The following is a 17,901-nucleotide window of genomic DNA, read 5'->3' on the forward strand; positions in this document are numbered from 1 at the left end:
TAAATTTTCGTTTCTTATTCAGTATTATACTCAGCTTTGCAGGACAAGTTATTCTTGGATGCAACCCCACAAAATATAATTTTCCAAGACAAATGGTCTTTTAGTGTAGAAGCTGCTAGTCAGGGGTGGGCAACCTGTGATCTCGAGGTCACATGTGCCCCTTCAGTTCCTCAAGTGCAGCTTTTTACTGATTCCAAATTAATGGGTCTTTGTCAAGTTTGGATTCAGTCAAAGGGTCATATGTGGCCTTGAGGCTGCAGGTTACCCACCTCTGTGCTAGTTCTTATGAAATCCAGATCTTATGAAATCACAGTATTGAAATATTTTTTTGTTGTTGTTTGCATCATTTTCTCTTTAATGTTGCAATTTTGAAACTTGACTAGGCCATTCCTTTAAGTTTTCTTCCTAAGATCTCTTTCAGGTGGTGATTTCTGGATTATTTTACTTCTACCTTACTATCTTGTTCTATAACGTCAGGCAACTTTCTTTAACTATTTGTTGTAATATTGTATCTAGATTCTTTTATTAATCAGACCTTAAATGTATACCAACAATTCTTATATTTTCTCTTCTTGATCTTCTCTGCAGATCTTATTTTTCTAATAAAATGTTTCAGGTTCTCCTCTACTTTTTTAGTTGTATTATATCTTAGTAATTTACAATATCTTTTGATATCACTTGCCCAATTTTAGTTTTCAAGTAGTTATTTTCTTCCTTAATGTTTTGCATCTACTTTTGTGATTGATTAACTTTCTTTTTCATAATTTTCTTAGACAGCTTTTATATTTGTTTTTCTAATTTTTCCTTGTGCTTTCTTATTGATTTTTAATTTCTTTTCGTTTTCTTCCTTATGACATTGTATCTCTTGTTCCAATTGGTTAACTTTCTTTTCATGATTTTCTTGAATTGCTTTTATTTCTTTTTCTAATTTTTTCTCATTCTCTCTTATTTGATTTTTGAATTCCTTTATAAATGCTTGCAAGAGTTTTTTGAGGGGTCTTGTGATCATTTGATATAACACTTTAGGGTAAGGGTGACTTGTTTTTAAACTCATCATCTTCCTCTGAAAATGAACCCAGATCTTATTTTACACCACAGTAGTTATCAGCTGATCTATTCCTTTTCTATTGCTTATACATTTTTATTTTTAGTTTGTCTTATTTCATTTTTAACACCTTAATATTATTATTATTAAGTTTTAACCCAAGTTGTGGGTTAGGTTGCCCTAGAACCCTGGTCCTCCTTATGTCATTGTCTGAATTCTGTCTGGGGAATCAACCTCAGGGACACCTCTCCTTTTCACCCATAACCTGTAATCATGTGTGCTTAACACCACTACTTCAGGATACAACGGGGGGTTCTTCAATCCTCTCTCACCCCTCTCAGTGTCAGCTCTTCTTTAGATGAAATTTCCTCAGGTGAAATTTCTTGAGGCCTACTCTTCCTCCCTTAGGGCCTACTATTTTTGATTCAATGGAGTCAGCATGGAGGTGTCTACATTTCACTCAGGCCAAACCTCAGGTTCTGGAGTCTTTCTAATATCCTCTTAACTTGTTTCAGGAGGACAAGTGCTTTACTACAATTTTTTTTTTTTTTTTGCCAATCTACATTCATTTAGTCATGATATTTGGTCTGGGGAGCCTGGGCATTTCTGACTTACTCCATCATCTTCTTAGAACCTTTATATTGTTTCCTCAACACATTAAGTCCAATCACTAAGAGTCATAGTTTTCCCGAGGCATATAGGACTTTTGAGACTTATAGTTCATATATGGGACCACCTACATTCCTACATGCTAAGTTTTTTCCTGATTCTCTTCCTTGGACACTATTCACATTGCTAGAAAGTGTGACCAAGGGTTTATGAGTCTTTGTGATGGAAATCAAAACAGGATGTTTTGCTGTTTTTGTTTTAGTATAATCAAATGTCTTTGATTGAATCTTGCCTGTATCAATCAAGAGTCTTTACAAGGAGTAAAGTCTAGAAATAAAAGTTTCTTTAACTGGAAACAGTGTGTGCATTTGCATTGTTAATTATTTTAATGCGATTAAAGAACTTACCCATCCATTGATGGCCTGCTTATTGTGGGAAACTTGATTAGGAGACTTGTTTCTTAGGAGGGTTCCAAGTACCTTTTTGTCTTTTTCTATTAATGCAAGAGGTCAAAGCGTTTTGATGCCCTCTGGCTCTAAAACGGTATAAACAGAGAGCTGAGGTTTTACATTGGGCTTAGTTTTTTCACTAAGGTTTGAGTGCCAGATGATGACTCTGGAAAGGCACCAAGGAACTCCCCAGTTTTGACAACCCAGATGCTGTGCTTCCCTCTCTGGTAACTATGGTCAGAAAGTTGGGATCCAATTATCTGTTGAATTCAGGTAGAGGAAGCCATGTTTGTTGATTTTTTGCTTTCTCTGTATTTTCTTTGAACATCAGGGTGCTGATTCCTGAACTAACTGAATGATCTATGTACTTGGTTAAAGGAATGATTCCTGTGATTGATGAAAGTGATTGTTAGCCCCTTGAAAGTTGCTTTCCTTTTATGTATGCAGATCTGAGAACCTGTGATAGCAGATTGTTGGGGTGCTTACTGTTACATTATGGAATAGTCAGCAGGATCTGCATGAGTTAAAAGTAAAATAAGGGGTTTTGTGGGACTGGAATAATTGTCCATTGTTTCCCAGTTATGGTGACTATTGTTCTGTGAAGCCACGGGAAACAGGGATGGCCAGAGCCTGGGCTTGGGTGAATTAGCTAGGCTCCTTGACTGCTACAGTAGTGAAGGTCCTGAAAGTGTATTGTATTCAGAAACCAGACCAGAGCGGCAAGAGCTTGAAGTGGAGCCCTGAAACCCCTGGAAGTCCACAAGAAACCTATGTGCTAAACCACCCAGCAGAAATAAAGAATGGCCAATATGTTGACTTTGGTGAAGTGAGAGGAATGGGAGTGCAGGGTTGCTAGGGTGCAGATCCAGGTGGGAGCTGGGAGTGGTTGCCTCTTACTGGAAGAAGAGCAACCCAGAAGTTTGGTGTTTAGCCCTGAGGCAAGATTGGGACTGTGCAACAGGGCACTGAGTGTGCCATTTTTCAGTATTCTCTTGTGACAGTTTGGGACTCCAGACACAGAGTTGCCCATGGTGGATAGGGAGAAGTACTCTATAACTAGCAAGGACACCACACTGATGGCTTTGTTTCCCAGCTACCCCTCAGGACTCAGAAGAAGTGGGGTGGAACATTAAGACTGACACTTGGCTCATTAGATCCTACACCTGATAGTTCTTGTAATGGCAGGGTGGGGAGCACACACCCACAAGAGGATTTTATTTGGTATTTAGGAAGGAGGAGCTCTTGACTCCCTCCTCAAACAATGATGTTATGCATATATATGGGCATTTGTTTAAAAGGCATTTGACCACCTTAGTAATGAGTTGCTATGTTGTGTATTCTGCAAATATAAAATTCGTGATGTTTTTATATTGTATTTACTAAAGAAATGTTAATGCCTATTCAGATACAAATCACCTGGGTTTAGGATCACAAAGTATAATGTCTTTATTTGTTCCAGGATCCATGGCCATTCAGATTGAAAAGGGAGGTTTTGATTGTAAGGGCAAGCAAAGTAGGATCTTTTGTTGTTTTGTTTTTAGCACAATGAAGAATTATAATGCTTCTGTTTGTTCGAAGACCTGGTATATAGGTACTAAAAAATGTTTATTACTGATTGAGTAACAGCATGAACAGATTGAAGCCAGAGGCACTGGTAGACTTTAAGTCTCAGTGTGAAGAGTCTGCAAGTGTAAAACTTCACCTTAGAAAGCCCAATGGTGTTAGAAATTTCAGGGTGATTATTTTGGAGCCCCTGGGAATATGTAGATCATATTACTGTATTGGCAGTGTCCATAGAAGCCTATGTGTTCTGATGGCACTAAAATTCTGAACAGAGATGTCCTAAAGATTCTTTTTTATGCAGTTTTCTGAGTCTCATATATCCAGGGAAGCTTAATCCTGGGCAATAAAGGTTAATGAAGAAATGTCAAGGACCCTGCATGATACTAAGCAGGGCTGATCACCTCACCTGACCTCACCCACAAGTGCAAGAAAACACAATGATTGGCCTTGATTGGGGGCCTCTTGGTCAGAAACTCATAGAGCAGAGAATAGCAAACCAAAAAAGCTACCTACCCACCCACATCCAACCAATATTACACACACCTCCACCCCCCCCACATAACCCTATATGCATACCATATTACATATATAAACATACCATAAACATATATGTATATTTATGTGTGTGTTGTGTGTGTAACAGTAGTAGAGATCACCAAAGAAAATCAGTTTTTAGCAATGGTAAGCAAAAGCTCAGAGGAAAATTTGGATGTCTTAAGAAAATCATGCTAAAATGTATGCAATAGGAATCAAAGATTCCATGATATAGCAAGAAATTTGAAATAAAAAGAGTGATAATAGAATATCTGACATGTAGAACAACATATGTAGACTAAAAGTCAAGAAGAGATACTTTAAGGATATCTGGACTTCTTGAAATTGATGACCAAAAAAATCCCCAGGTACACTGTATTTCAAGGAATCATAAAAATGATCCACTTCTATTAGAACCAGAGGGCAAAGGGAATATCACAAGAATACATCAGTCATTTCAGAAAGAGACCATCAAAGGAAAAGTCAGAGGAATTACATACCCCAAACTCCAGATCTCTCATGTTGAAGAAAAACAATGCAGAAAACCTGTGGAAGGGGATCTTCAAATGTCAAGGAATCTGTCAGGATCACAAAAGACTTAGAAGCTTCTACACTAAATAAGTGTAGATTTTTGAATAAAATATTCAAAAAAGGTATGACTTTAAAACACAGTATTTACACTGCAAAGCTGAGTATATGCTAATAAAGGAAAAATAATGGAGGTTTTAAAAGGAAAGAGAACTTGCAAGTATTTCTGATAGATTAAAATGAATAATAACAATAAAAAAGCAGCAACAATTCAGTAGCAAAAAAAAAAAAAAAGCAAATGTCCAGAGAAATCTGGAAGGTCAAATTTATTTTAGGAATTTAAAGGTGCTGTATGATGGTCAGGTACTAACATTTCATGCTTCCTGTGTTGGAAAAAATGACTCTGTGTGACTTTTTCTTGGTTTTGCTTCTCAGAATTTGGTTTGACACATTTTCTTGGTCATTGTGGAGGTTTTGGCGGAGCTGATGCAAAGTTGCTAGCACTCACTCTGCAATCTTGAGTCTGCCTTTGCTGACGTTTGAACAGAGAGGAAAGAAACATGTTCCCCTTCAGAAGTTTAATATCGTCAGATGCTACATACAGAGTTTAATAAGAAATCTCAGGATTTGAATGAAGATTGTCTTAGTCATTTTAAGAGGCTGAAAACTAGGAAGGCTAGAAACAATACTTTACTATAGATGTGAGGAAGGGAGGGTATTCCTCACATTTGGTGTCAAAGGGAGAAGAGTGAAGAAACTAGTAGGATGTAGTGAAGGAGTGGGCATCGTCTGAACCTCACCTTTATATGAAATGTGCTGAAAAGAGTTAAATGCATACATACATACGTAACGTGGTGCAGAAATATGTCAAACTCAATAAAGAAACAAGTAGGAAATCGGGTGGAATGTGTTAACCTGGAGGATAATAGGAAGGAAGGAATATGCATTAGTAAATCTCTCTTGAAGAAGAAATGAAAAGGAGGGAATAGTCCAAAAATCTAACTGGGTGTCCTCTTTTGTCCTTTAAATAATTATGAAACACCTGCACTAGCAGAAAATGAAAATGAAGGGGTGATGTTGCATTATGTGAAACTGCAAATGGGAAGATTTCAGAAACCGTTGGGTAATATGAACTGATGAAGACTTAAGGGACCATAACCAGGAGCAATATGCTACTACATAATGCAAGCCCAATAATAATATAGAAGGGACAATAATTTGAAAGCCATAAGGAAAAAAAAAACAATATTGAAAGATGTAAGAACTGTGAAAAATGTAAACAGCAACCATGCCTTCAAAGACGTCTGGTGAAGGATAGTGTCCAACCCTTGACTGAAAGTAATAAACACAAAAAACAGAAACATATTTTTGACAGAAACATCTGGATTAATTTTATTTTGCTTATTTATTGTAAGTATCTGTGTTCTTTTTTAATTTGGGAATCTTTTTTTTTTTTTACTTTGGGCAGTGTTGAAAATAGCAATGCCAAAAAAGAGGAAGCATTTACATATATTTAAAAAATACAGAGAAGAGAAGAAAATGTAAAAGGAAGTATGCAGCAGGATGGTTTTTAAAACACTTGGAAGTTATGTGTCTATGTGTGTGCATGTGTGTGTGTGTGTGTGTGTGTGTGTGTGTTTGTGAGAGAGAGAGAGAGAGATGGAAATTCTCAGTCTCTGCTTTTATGTTCCATTTCGCATGTGAAAATGCTTGGAGTTTTTGGTTTATGCTTAAATAAATATAATTAGAAAAATACAAAGAATCTTACCTTGAAAACAGTAAATACATACATACATATCTATATACACATATATATGTATATGTGTGTGTGTGTGTATACACATATAAGCAACTGTGCACAAGGGCAGCTACCTAGTGGCCAGTAGAAAAGCATATTAAAACATCTAAGCAGCAGATATGATTCTTACCAATCTGCCCATCTTTTTACAAGAACAGGGGAAAACTTGAGAGATTTTCAATCTGTGCCCCATCTTTCCTTGGTCCCTTCCTGACTTCTCCATCTAGCCTCTACTCTAAGAGACTCCTTCTTTTTTGTGAGTCTCTAATCTTTCATTTCAATTTAACTCAATTTCCAAAAGCACTCCCAAGAGACCTAATCTTGGGATCTAATCCCAAGCCTGTCATGATCAGGCTAGAGGATAAATACAAGTTCCTTCTGATGTCAAATTTGTTTTCAAGGACTGTCTGGACATGGTACAACAAAGATTGTCACCAATGAAATTCTGCAAAAATCTTTTGAGCACTTACTCTGTATAATCCATGGTAGTCAACACTGACAATATGAATATGAGTTGAACAGATGAGAGGTGATCATGGGAATACCTGGTTGGATTTGAGCAACTTGTTTGGTACATTGGTTGTCTTGGCCACCAAGAGTATCTGAGAAAACATAAGGTATAAGAAGTTTTGAAAAGTCATGAAGATGGTTAGGGAGGAGCTTCAAATGAGAAAGGATTTTATTTTTAATCCAACAGCAGATAGGGATAAAAGGAGTTTATTAACTAGGGAGTGAAATAGTCAGATCTGCTGCATAGAAACATCAGTTTGATGGCTGAGTGAAAGATGAAGTGGAGTGGGAGAGAGGTGGCAGGCAGACGAAACAGGAGGCCATTGCAACAGACCGGGTGAGAGGTGAGCCCCAGGGTAGTCACTGTGTTGTTGGAGAGAAGGAGGCATATACAAGGATGGTATGATGATGGAAAACACAGGACTTGACACCAACCTGGATACTTGGAGTGACATTGAGGGATCAGTGAAAGATGGCAGTGAGGTGGTGAGTCCCAGTGACTTCCTCCTTTTCCATTCTTCTTGCACTTGATTTCCCTCCATTCACCCTGTAAGACAGCTATTCCAGTTGATTTTTTTCCTGGCACCCAATCATCTACTAACTCCACACCTCCATGGTAACTCTCCTCATATGTACTTTATAATCCTTCCTTCCCTAGTTTTCCTGGTTTCCTTTAAAACTCAGCTCCAATCTCATCTAGTAAAGAAAGTCCTTCCTGGTCCCCATGGCTACTATTGACTTCTCTGAGACTTTCCTTCTCTTTTGTATGTATGTGTATGTGTCTCATCATTGTAGACTGAAGAACTTGGTTTACCTACCTCTAGATCCCAGGGGGTATTGCTAATAGCCATCATGGCTCCTCAGTGATGAGAACACAGGGAATATGTGACTGTGAGAGAGGAGAGGAGATGGGAGAAGAGAAGGGAGAGAATTCTTGTGGGAAAGGTGCCCAAGCCATTAGTTCAAAGTCACAGTGGCATGGAGGGTGGGCTCTCTGAATGTCTTCTTAGAGCTGGTTTTCCTCTTCTTCAAGGTTCTTTTGTTTAGCTGAATATAGATCACTCCCTAGGGGCCTTCAGGAATGGGAACCTGAAGGAAAATACAAGATTAAGAGGAAATGAGTGACTTTGGAGCAGGAGTTCTTAATCTATTGGTGTGTTGTGAATTCTTTGACAGCCTGTCCGTTAAAAGCTATGGATGCCTTCTCAGAATCATTCCTTTAATTACATGAAATGAACTCCCTGAGATTAAAAGAAAATAAATCGTATGGAAGTAGTTATTGAAATATTAAAAAAATAAACAATAATTTCAGGAATGTCCAGTTCAGATGTATTCTCTTAGGGAGCAGAAGAAAGAATAGGTAAATGATTAAGAAGTGATCTAACCCTGGGTTTAAAGTCTATTGGGAAAGTTGGGGTCAAGGATGAAACAGGCTCGTCCAGGGGAAGGACAGGATGGGGCTAACTCATCAACGGTTCCCTTAGTCTCTCCTTGGGCACTGCTGTATCTGAGGAGGACAGAAGCTTTCATCATTCTCCTAGCTTCTAGTACCAGAAATCTCGTTTACCTGCTATCTCCCTGCCCCAGGATTATGCCCTCTTCTTGCCCAGATCATTTACACTCTCCCTCTGGGGTCTCAGGGTGACATGGTAGGCAGGAAGATTCCTGGTTCTGTACCACCCTTCCTGTTCTACCTGTTCAGCATGCTCCTCCCACCACATGTGCCTTAGGCTTCCAAGTGAGTTAAGCAGGTCACATGAGTCTAATAATGAATAGGAAAGATCTTCCCATTTAATTTGCCAGTATAACTATCATCTAAGCTGACTCACTCTTCCACTTTTTCTTTTCCCTTCCATAGGTACAAACAGCCTTTATCCCAACCTCTACCTCAAGATGCTTCAAAAAGCCCCTCCCACCAATGTGCCTTTTCAGACTTCCTTGGATATCTCTTAATCTTGACTTTCAATTTTCTACTTCATTTCCTGGAACCTAGATAAAAGCTCACCTGTCATTCCGTTCTCTAGGACCTCGTTGGTTCAGACACCTGGTCTGGAGACATCCTCTCATGGGAGACACAGGTGTATTTGCCAGCATGCTGGGCCCCAGACAGGAGGGGAAAGTCAGCTTTACTCCCAACTGGGTTCTGATTCGGCAAAGGCTAAGGGGTCTACCTTCAGCAGAGTGAAGGTCACTGAACTGAGGAATGCCTGAGGGGACTGTCAGCACTGAAGCATCACATGCATCCCAGGCTCCACCACAAGGACTGAGAGGGCTGAGAGGGAAGGCTTCTTCTGTGGGAGAACAAGGTGGTGTAAATCAGGACACCTGGATCAAGGCATGCTCTGCCCCTGAAATCCTGTTTGACCTTGACCTATTCACTGGCCCTGTCTGAGCCTCAGTTATCTCCTCTGTAAATGAGGGTTTGACTAGAAGTTTGTTCATACAATTGTAGCTGTAAGTACCTAGGAATCTAAGGATCTTTCACATTTGAGGGAGTTCATCCAATCTATAGTCTCTTGCATTTTAGTCATGGGAGGGAAGATCACAACCCTCACTTTTCATCTGGTCTATCACAGACAGGCTCAGGGCTCAAGCTAAAATCAGGCTTATGAGGATCATGGTCTTGGAGTAGGTTCATTTCCAGGCTCAGCACTTACTTGTTGTGTGACCATGGACAAGTTCTTCCCTCTCTATGGACCTCACTTTGCTCATTGGTAGTGGGAGTATTTAGCTTCAGGAACTTCCAAGGCCCCTTTCAGCTCTGGGTCTCTGTGACTCTTCTCTTCACCCCCAACTTAATCCCCACCATCACCTTTCTTCCCCAGATTCTAGATCACAATAGAAATGCCTCATGTCTTCTAAGACTCCTGAGTCCTTCCAGGCCCCAGGACAGATCTGGTCTTTTCTCTATGAGGCCTCTGTTTGGGAAGAAAGCAGAGAGATCATCCTCAAAGTTATTCTGGGGTCCACACCTTCCTTACCTGTCAACAACAGCTCCATGGCCTTAGTGGGCTCTGATTATCTAGTAGATGCTTTTTGCTCCATGCAAGTACAGTTGTATCTCCCAGTATCTTTGGGTCTCATAGATGGGAGGAAGAAGTCAGTCCATAGAACTGGTGAGGCCTGCTGCAATAAGGGATTCTGGATCTGAGCCTTCCACACAGTGAGTCACCTCTTCAAAGGAAGACAGCTTAGGCATGAGCACCAGAAAGTGATGCTTTCCCTTGGGGCCACCACCAGACCAGGTTCGGTCTAAAATCTGACCCTGGGGAGTGGTCTGAGGGAGAAGAGAGACACCAAATATCAGCATTAAATTAACCATTCAAGGCCCCCTCCCTTAACCCATTAATTAATCAGAAAAAGTAATCTTTCATCTCTTCTAACTTTCTTATATTTGACTGGGAAAACACCCATTATCTTGGGGCCCAAAACTGTGTCCATATAGAACAGGAGGGGATCCCATGGTCTCTTCCAGCCTCCGCCCAAACCACCCCTTCAGAATTCCCTGAATTTTGTGCTGTCCTCATAGCTCTTTTGGCTCCTATGTGGGAGGATGGAATCAGAATTTGGGGGACTCCCATCTCCAGTCACCAAGCATAGTGAGCTCCAGGATGATGCTGGGATGGGACACTCTTTGGTGGGTTGTGTTCTAGAAAATAAAGCTGTAGCTCCCAGGGTCATCGGCCCTCACAGACAAGTGAGAAAATAGCCCAGGTTCCTGCAGTTCTCTATCACTGCAAGGCTATAGACTCTTTGCCTCCAGGAGGGCAAAACTGTAGTTCAAAGGGGGTGCCTGTGGTGATGTATCACATTAGATGGTCACTGTTGCCTCCTGGAATATTTTGGAGTTATCTGAAGCTGTAATGAAGGGTTTGGGAAGGGTTCCTTTGAAAGGAGGAAGGAAGAAAGTTAGGAACCTTATCTCTCCCCTTAACCCCCTCAAATCATTCCCTGCAACAAAGCTGAGAAGGGGGAAGGTGGGCTCATGGTCCCTGGCCAGGCCCCTTTGTCCAATCCTGTAGGGGTGTTCCTGGCTTGATTACTTCACTCCCTGGGACCAGCAAGATTCAGAGTATGGACTGATGGGAGGAAAAGGGTTATTGGCAGAGGAGGTCACCCTCCCTACCTGCTCTCTTCTCACCTCATCCAAGGAGAGCACATCTGCCCTGACAGGCTGAACTCACTGGGCCCAGACCGGATTCTCATAAATCTTCACTGACAAATTCAGAACTTTCTCTTAAATTCTGAGGTTTTCAAAGCCCTTTCCTAAATCAAACCTTATGTGTGGGGGATTAGACAGGCACCCTGATTAAGTCCAGAGCCCTACCCACTGCCCTACAATGTCACTTAGTGCCAGGAACTTGGCTTACAACCCACTCCCCACCCCTCAGTGAAGTCACAGCTGGGCTAGCAGAGCTGTGTGTGTCCCAGGGTGGGCACAGGTTGGCAGAGAAGGGCTCCCTCTGGGTACCTCAGTGAGGAATTAAATGTTTTTCTGATTTTCTAGTTCCCATTCATCACCCACCTATCAGGAAGCTCCTGTTTAATGATGGGAGAGCTCCAAAGGTTTGGAGAAATAACTATCCTTGCATTCCTCAGGGACCATAGGGGTTTGGGCTTAAATGACATCATTAGATAATTCAGCCCATAATTCATGCAACGGAAAAGGAAACTGAGGTTCATAGAAGGTGCAGTACTTGTCCACACTAGACCAACTGGGACCTAGGTTTAACCCCTCTGTCAAACCTCCCATCTCATCTCTCTGACTGGCCTCCTCCCCACCAAGAATGTTTGTAGGTCGACATCCCCTCACCTGTTGCCGCCAGGCCCAGGGATTCACTGAGTTCTGACCACAAGGGCACCTTCCCATAGTGGTAGCTTCTCCCATCTCTGGAGTTCTCCACATTCCTGAGCATGAATTCTGACTCCACCAGCCCGGAACATGGCCACAACTGCCAGTTCTGGACAGCTTGCTCATCATCACTCTGTACTTCCTGTCACAGAGCCCCCTCAGGCAGGCAGCCTCCCACCTAGAAAAGATGAAGTTTGAACTCAATGATCATTCCTTATGCTTCTGTTGTGAGTCCTGCCCTTTCCTAGGTGCAAGAATGCAAAGACAAAATAAATGCAGCTGTCCACAGGGAGCTACACTCTATTGATGAGGACGAAAATATACTTAAGTATATATGTCAATACCAAATGTTTATGCATAATGATTTTTGGGTGGGAGACAGAATCCTATCTTGAATGAAAGTTTGTTAATGATAGAAAAGCAGTTCCAGAAGGCATAAGGGAAGAGCAGAGGCTGGTGGGCTGGGACATAGGAGGGAACTAAGTTGAAATAGATGAGCCTGATAGAAGAGAGTCTGGTGATCTGAAACATAAGCTTTTACTTGGGTAGCTCATGGCTCAGAATCTTGAGTGGAGTCTCTGAGTAGTTGGTAGGCAGCCCTTCACTTGAGAAAAAAAGTGAGATTGAGTAAATTACATTTACTGTGGATGGAAAACTGAGTTTAGCAGAAGTGCGATGTCAAATCAGATGGTCACTGGTCCTGGCTAATGTACAACCAATTATAAACATCTATTAATTGTTAACAATTAGGGTACCCTCTAGGGTAACGACTGAGGATTCAAAGTCAGAATGGTTCTCAGGGAGTTTCCTTTCCTTCAGGTGAGATAGTGGGTACAGAGGTGGATGTTTATGCAGAATAAATACATAGAGTATCAAAATAAAAATATATATATATATGCATGTGGGTAGATACATATTCATGTGAAAGATAAGGCACTATCAGTCATGGAATCAGTAAGGACATTAAGTTGAAGGTAATGTGTTAATAGTTTCTTAAAAGAACACCAAGAACTTGTGAGGCAATGGGGGGAGGAGTATATTAAAGATATAACAGATAATCCCAGCAATTGTATATGTACGTATCTGCTTACACATATACACACATGCACATATATGCACAAGCACAAGCACACATATCTATCTATCTATATCTCTCAATCTAGATATATGCATATATATGCAGGTATATCAGTATAATGGAATTATCATGCTCAATTTTTTCCTCTAATGATCTGGTTGTTTCAGTGCCTGAAAAGAAACAGATGTAAACAATGTGGTGAAACAGCAACCTCAAACACTTCTGAGATCATCACCTATATTTAGAGAAGTGTTGTTAAGAACATAGGTTGTGATTGTGCTGTTATTGTAAAATGTCCAAGTCAGGCCACATTCAGAGAATTGTGTCTAACAGTAAATGTGATCCTGTCAGAAGATCATGGATAAACTGGAAAGAATCCAGAGTAGGATGATCTGACTGGATCCTAGCATCATATATCAGAGGTCTCCTGATTGAAGAAGTTCAGTGGTGATCTAGTTCAATTCCTCATTTTAGAGATGATAAAAGTGTGTTCCAGTGAATTTAAGATATATTCAGTATTAAAAACTGGAAGTCTGCCATATGAAGATAGGTTAAAAGAATTGGTTGTATTTATCCTGGATAATAAAAGATTGGAAACAATGGTATCATTATTTTTAAAATAAATGTTAATTAACATTTTATACTTTTACTTCCTTATCCTTTTTTCTGTATGCCTTTGGTGCTTCTTCCTAGAGCATCTTCTCATAAAACTAATGACAACTTTAATGTGAAAAAAGAAAAAGAGAAGCAGACTCCAGTAGAAATTAGGGCCAAGATTAGAGAGCCCATATATCAAAAAGAGTAAATGTCCTGGTTTCAGGACCATTTTTCCCCTTTAAAGATTACTCAAGCAGGCCCCTCTAGGTCTGTCCTATCATTTCTGTTGGTATCTTTGATGCTATCTTTCTTGAGTGTGTCTCCTTGACCGCTATTGATTATTGCCAACATTCACTAGTGTTCTAGGCACACTACTAAATAAAAAAAAAATCCAAATTGGGGTATTATGTGGTTATGTGTCCAAGACAAAATGACAGAAAAATGATTATTGAATTATGAAGAAGATGGGGGAAATTTATCCTTATTTTTTAAGAAAAAAATGTACAGACAATGAAATTTTAAAAACAGAACAGAAGTTGAAGTAGAAGAAAGTAGAAAAAAATACAGGGATTATTTCTTAATTACTTCGCTTGGAGAAAAGAATGGGAAGAATTAAATAACCAGTTTAGAACAATTAAGACAAAGGAAGTGACAAGGAAAACTCCAGAACCAGAAAAAGTAGTAAGAAATAGCAGTGGGGTGGATGTTAACGTGAAAGAATAGTATAAAGTGGAAAAAAAAAGACTTCATTCAAATAGAATAAGCAGAATTAACAGCAGAGATAGAGTTTTGAAATTACAGTCGAAAAAGGAAAAATCCATTTTTTTGGAAAGCCAACATTAAAGATGAAGTAATATAACCTTAGGTTTCACATTTTTTAACGTGAGTATACTTAACAGTCCAAAAATAATAGGGAAAAGAGATAAATTTAATAAAATGGCAATACACACTATCTGTTGTATATGAATCACATATGAAACACATAAAAGACACATACTGAGAGAGAGAGACAGAGAAAGAGGGAGAGGGGAGAGAGAGAGAGAGAGAGAGAGAGAGAGAGAGAGAGAGAGAGAGAGAGAGAGAGATGAATTCCACAAAGTCAGAACTGCAGTTTTGCTATCAGACAAAGCAAGAAACTGAAAAGGAATAAACAAAGAATATTCATTATGCTGAAATAAAGTCTTAGACAAAAAATCCATACAGATATCAAAATTATATCATTCAAGTGCCTCAGCATCTAAATTCACAAAGGAAGTGCCAAATGATCTACTGTAATATATAGTAATGCTAAAATTATAAGGATTTCAAGAATCCTGTCTCAGTCTTTTATAAGTCACAAAGAAAGTTAAAAGAAAGAGACAATATAGAAATGGAAAAAAAATCCTGGAAGTATGAGAGATAAAATACTTCTATTGACTAAATTCTACTTCTGAGGAATATGCATATCATGGACCTTCTACAAAAAATGAATATGTATTAATTCCCAGGGATGCTAAAATTAATTAATAAAACATAGAAGTATCAAGTATATACATTCCAGACCATAACAATGATAAATAGTCATTTATTCAGGAGGGAAACTAGATGGCAAAGTACCTAAACTGCTTGGTTTAGAGTCAGGAAGACACATTTTCCTGAGTTCAAATGTGGTCTCTGCACTACCTAGCCGTGTAGGCAAGGCAATTAATCTCATTTGTTTCAGTTTCTTCATCTATAAAATGAGATGGAGGTGGAAATAGAAAACCACTTCAGTCTTTTTGCCTAGAAAATTCCAAAAGGGGTCACAAAGGTTCGGATACAATTGAAAAAATTACTCAACAGCAATAGGTTCAGAAACTACAGACAAAGGAAATATGCCCAAGTAAATAATTAACCATGAAATCCTAAAGAATAAAGAGATCAAAGAGTAAATCAAAGAAATAATCATTACATGAAAGATAGTGATGAATAAATATCAGTTTTCTAGGATCCAGTTAAAGTAGTCTGCATGAGAAACAACATATTTTTGCATGCATATGTTAACCAAAGAAGAAAAATTAGTTAAATAGTCATAGAAATTAGAATTCATAGAAATTAGAAAAAATAATTATAAAAGAGGCATTAAAATTAGAAAATAAATGGATAAACTGGACACAAAATAATCTATAGAAATGATAAATACAATTAAAGTCTTTAAAAACTTAAAGCTTTGAAAAGAATTATAAAATCAATATATTGTGAGCCAAAGTGACTAATGAGAAGACAGTAGAAAATCTAATCAATAAAAAAATGACTGAAATAGCAAGATAAAATGCAACTGAATTAGATTAGGAAGAAGCATCAGAACTTACTATACACATTGATGTTAAGAATTGACAAGCTTGGAGTTGGTGGTGCACGGCAAGATTTTTGAAAATGGGAGGTAACAACATAGGTTAGGAAAAAATGAAAGGCAAAAAATAACATAGAGAAGAGAACAGAATGAAGAATGAGCATAGTCAAGAGTTAGTTGACAATTTAGAAAAACTGAAAAAAAATAAATGAAATTATTAGAAACACTTTTCCTAGTTATATTCCTAGTCAAATGATAATGAGTACAATAGCAATTATTTCCAAATATATTAAATACCCTGATTACCAGAAAATAAAATAGAGAATTTACACAAGAAAAGACTAGTGAATAAAGTCAGAAATGTTATCCTTGACTAAAATTCCCTGGATTCAAAGGGATTTATGTTGGAATTCTCAAACCTTTCAAAAAAAATTATTTTTTTTTGTATAAATCATTTGCATAAACAGAGAAATATGGTATGGTATACAATTCCTACGAAGAGATAAATTGTCATTTTGATCTTGAAATTTGAGAGACCTAATTCAAAGACAGAAAACTGTTAGATCAATAACTTTATTGAGTATCAGTGAATAGTACTGGATAAAATATCAGCAAAGAGTTTTTAGCCACATACTTTAAAACTTATACATGTGACCAGCTTGAGGGCTATACCTAGAATTCAATATTCCTTCAATATTAGAAAACCTACAGATAACATAATCACTTAATTATAAACAAACAGGAAAAAAAGCTTTTGAAAAACTCCATTTTCTATTTCAAAAAATAATAGAAAGTAGAAGAATAAAGAAACCTTTGCTTGATCAGTTCTATATTATCTGTAAAAATTCTAGAGCTTGAATTCTTAGTAATGAATAAAAACTAGAATGCTGCACAACACAAGGAGTCTCTCCTGCACCCATATTCAAGTTTTTGCCAAGTTCTTTGGACATTTCCTTTCTAAAAGGATATTTAAAAATATCTGCTTCTTTCATCTAACACTGGACTGTCCTGGTTCAGGTCCTTATCATGTTATTCCTGGACTAATGTAATAGGCTTCTGCCTACTTCTATCCTCTCTGCCCAATTTTCCCACTGCTTCTTCCCATCCTCCACTTATCTGTTGAAATGAACAATCTAAAGTGCAGGTCTAATCTTGTCATTCTCCAATTAAATAAACCCCAATGACTGCTATTGCCTCATGAATCAAATGTAAAATAGTTTTTGGCTTTTAAACCCCTTTTGTAATCTAGTGCCTTCTAACCTCCACAGTTTTGCAACATATTCAATCTCATTCACCCATATTCTTTCATTACCTTATTCATTAATCCCGTTGACATTCTTTTTTTTTTAAATTTTATTATTCATTTTCAACACGGTTTATAACAGATAAACCAATTCAAACTTTTGGTCAGGTGATGCTTCTTTTTAAAACATTTACAATATGGACCACAAAATAAATTTTTTTAAACATTAAACAACTGAGACACAAATAATATTTATGTTGCTAACTTCACAAGCTCTTGACCTAATTGTCTCCACAGTATTGCTAAGAATTAAAGGATCCTAACTTATTGTTGCTGGTCTAAAGTCCTAGGCCTAGTAGCTTAATTTTGGACTTAACCTCGGATGTTCCCTTACCAATAATCTATAATTTAATAGATCTGGTATTAAGCTTACAAACCTTTTGACTATAGGAAATTGCCAGCAAGAGCAGGAACATTGCAGGGATACAATATCTCCCCAACTTCATGTCAGTTACAGGCAGGATTAGATTGTCCACTTGCATTCAGTCAGGCTTAAAGTCTGCCAAGTGTCAGTGGGGAAACTGAGTCAGGGGAATCCTACCTCACCCCAGGCTGAAAAGCCGCTCTCCTATCCTTCCCATGAAATCACCTTTTGCAGTTCATACCAGCATCTCACCAGCTTACTGGCATCATGGATTGGAGGCTCAGATTGCCTTTCTTGCTATCCATATCTGGAGTTAGACTCAGAAGAACAGTCATTAAAAGTCCCATAGTATCTAAGAGT

General features: G+C 38.5%; 1 long non-coding RNA gene across 1 annotated transcript; it reads right to left on the reverse strand.

Annotated features, from left to right (window-relative positions):
- Positions 1-4,574: 4,574 nt before the first annotated feature.
- Positions 4,575-8,850, reverse strand: LOC140503502 (uncharacterized). Its single transcript, XR_011966812.1, has 3 exons — positions 7,855-8,850; positions 7,472-7,583; positions 4,575-5,255 (listed from the first exon to the last, which is right to left on the reverse strand). It is a non-coding gene; the product is annotated as an uncharacterized lncRNA (long non-coding RNA).
- Positions 8,851-17,901: the final 9,051 nt, after the last annotated feature.

The sequence above is a fragment of the Notamacropus eugenii genome, chromosome 5, assembly GCF_028372415.1.
Source record: "Notamacropus eugenii isolate mMacEug1 chromosome 5, mMacEug1.pri_v2, whole genome shotgun sequence".
Lineage (NCBI taxonomy): Eukaryota > Metazoa > Chordata > Mammalia > Diprotodontia > Macropodidae > Notamacropus > Notamacropus eugenii.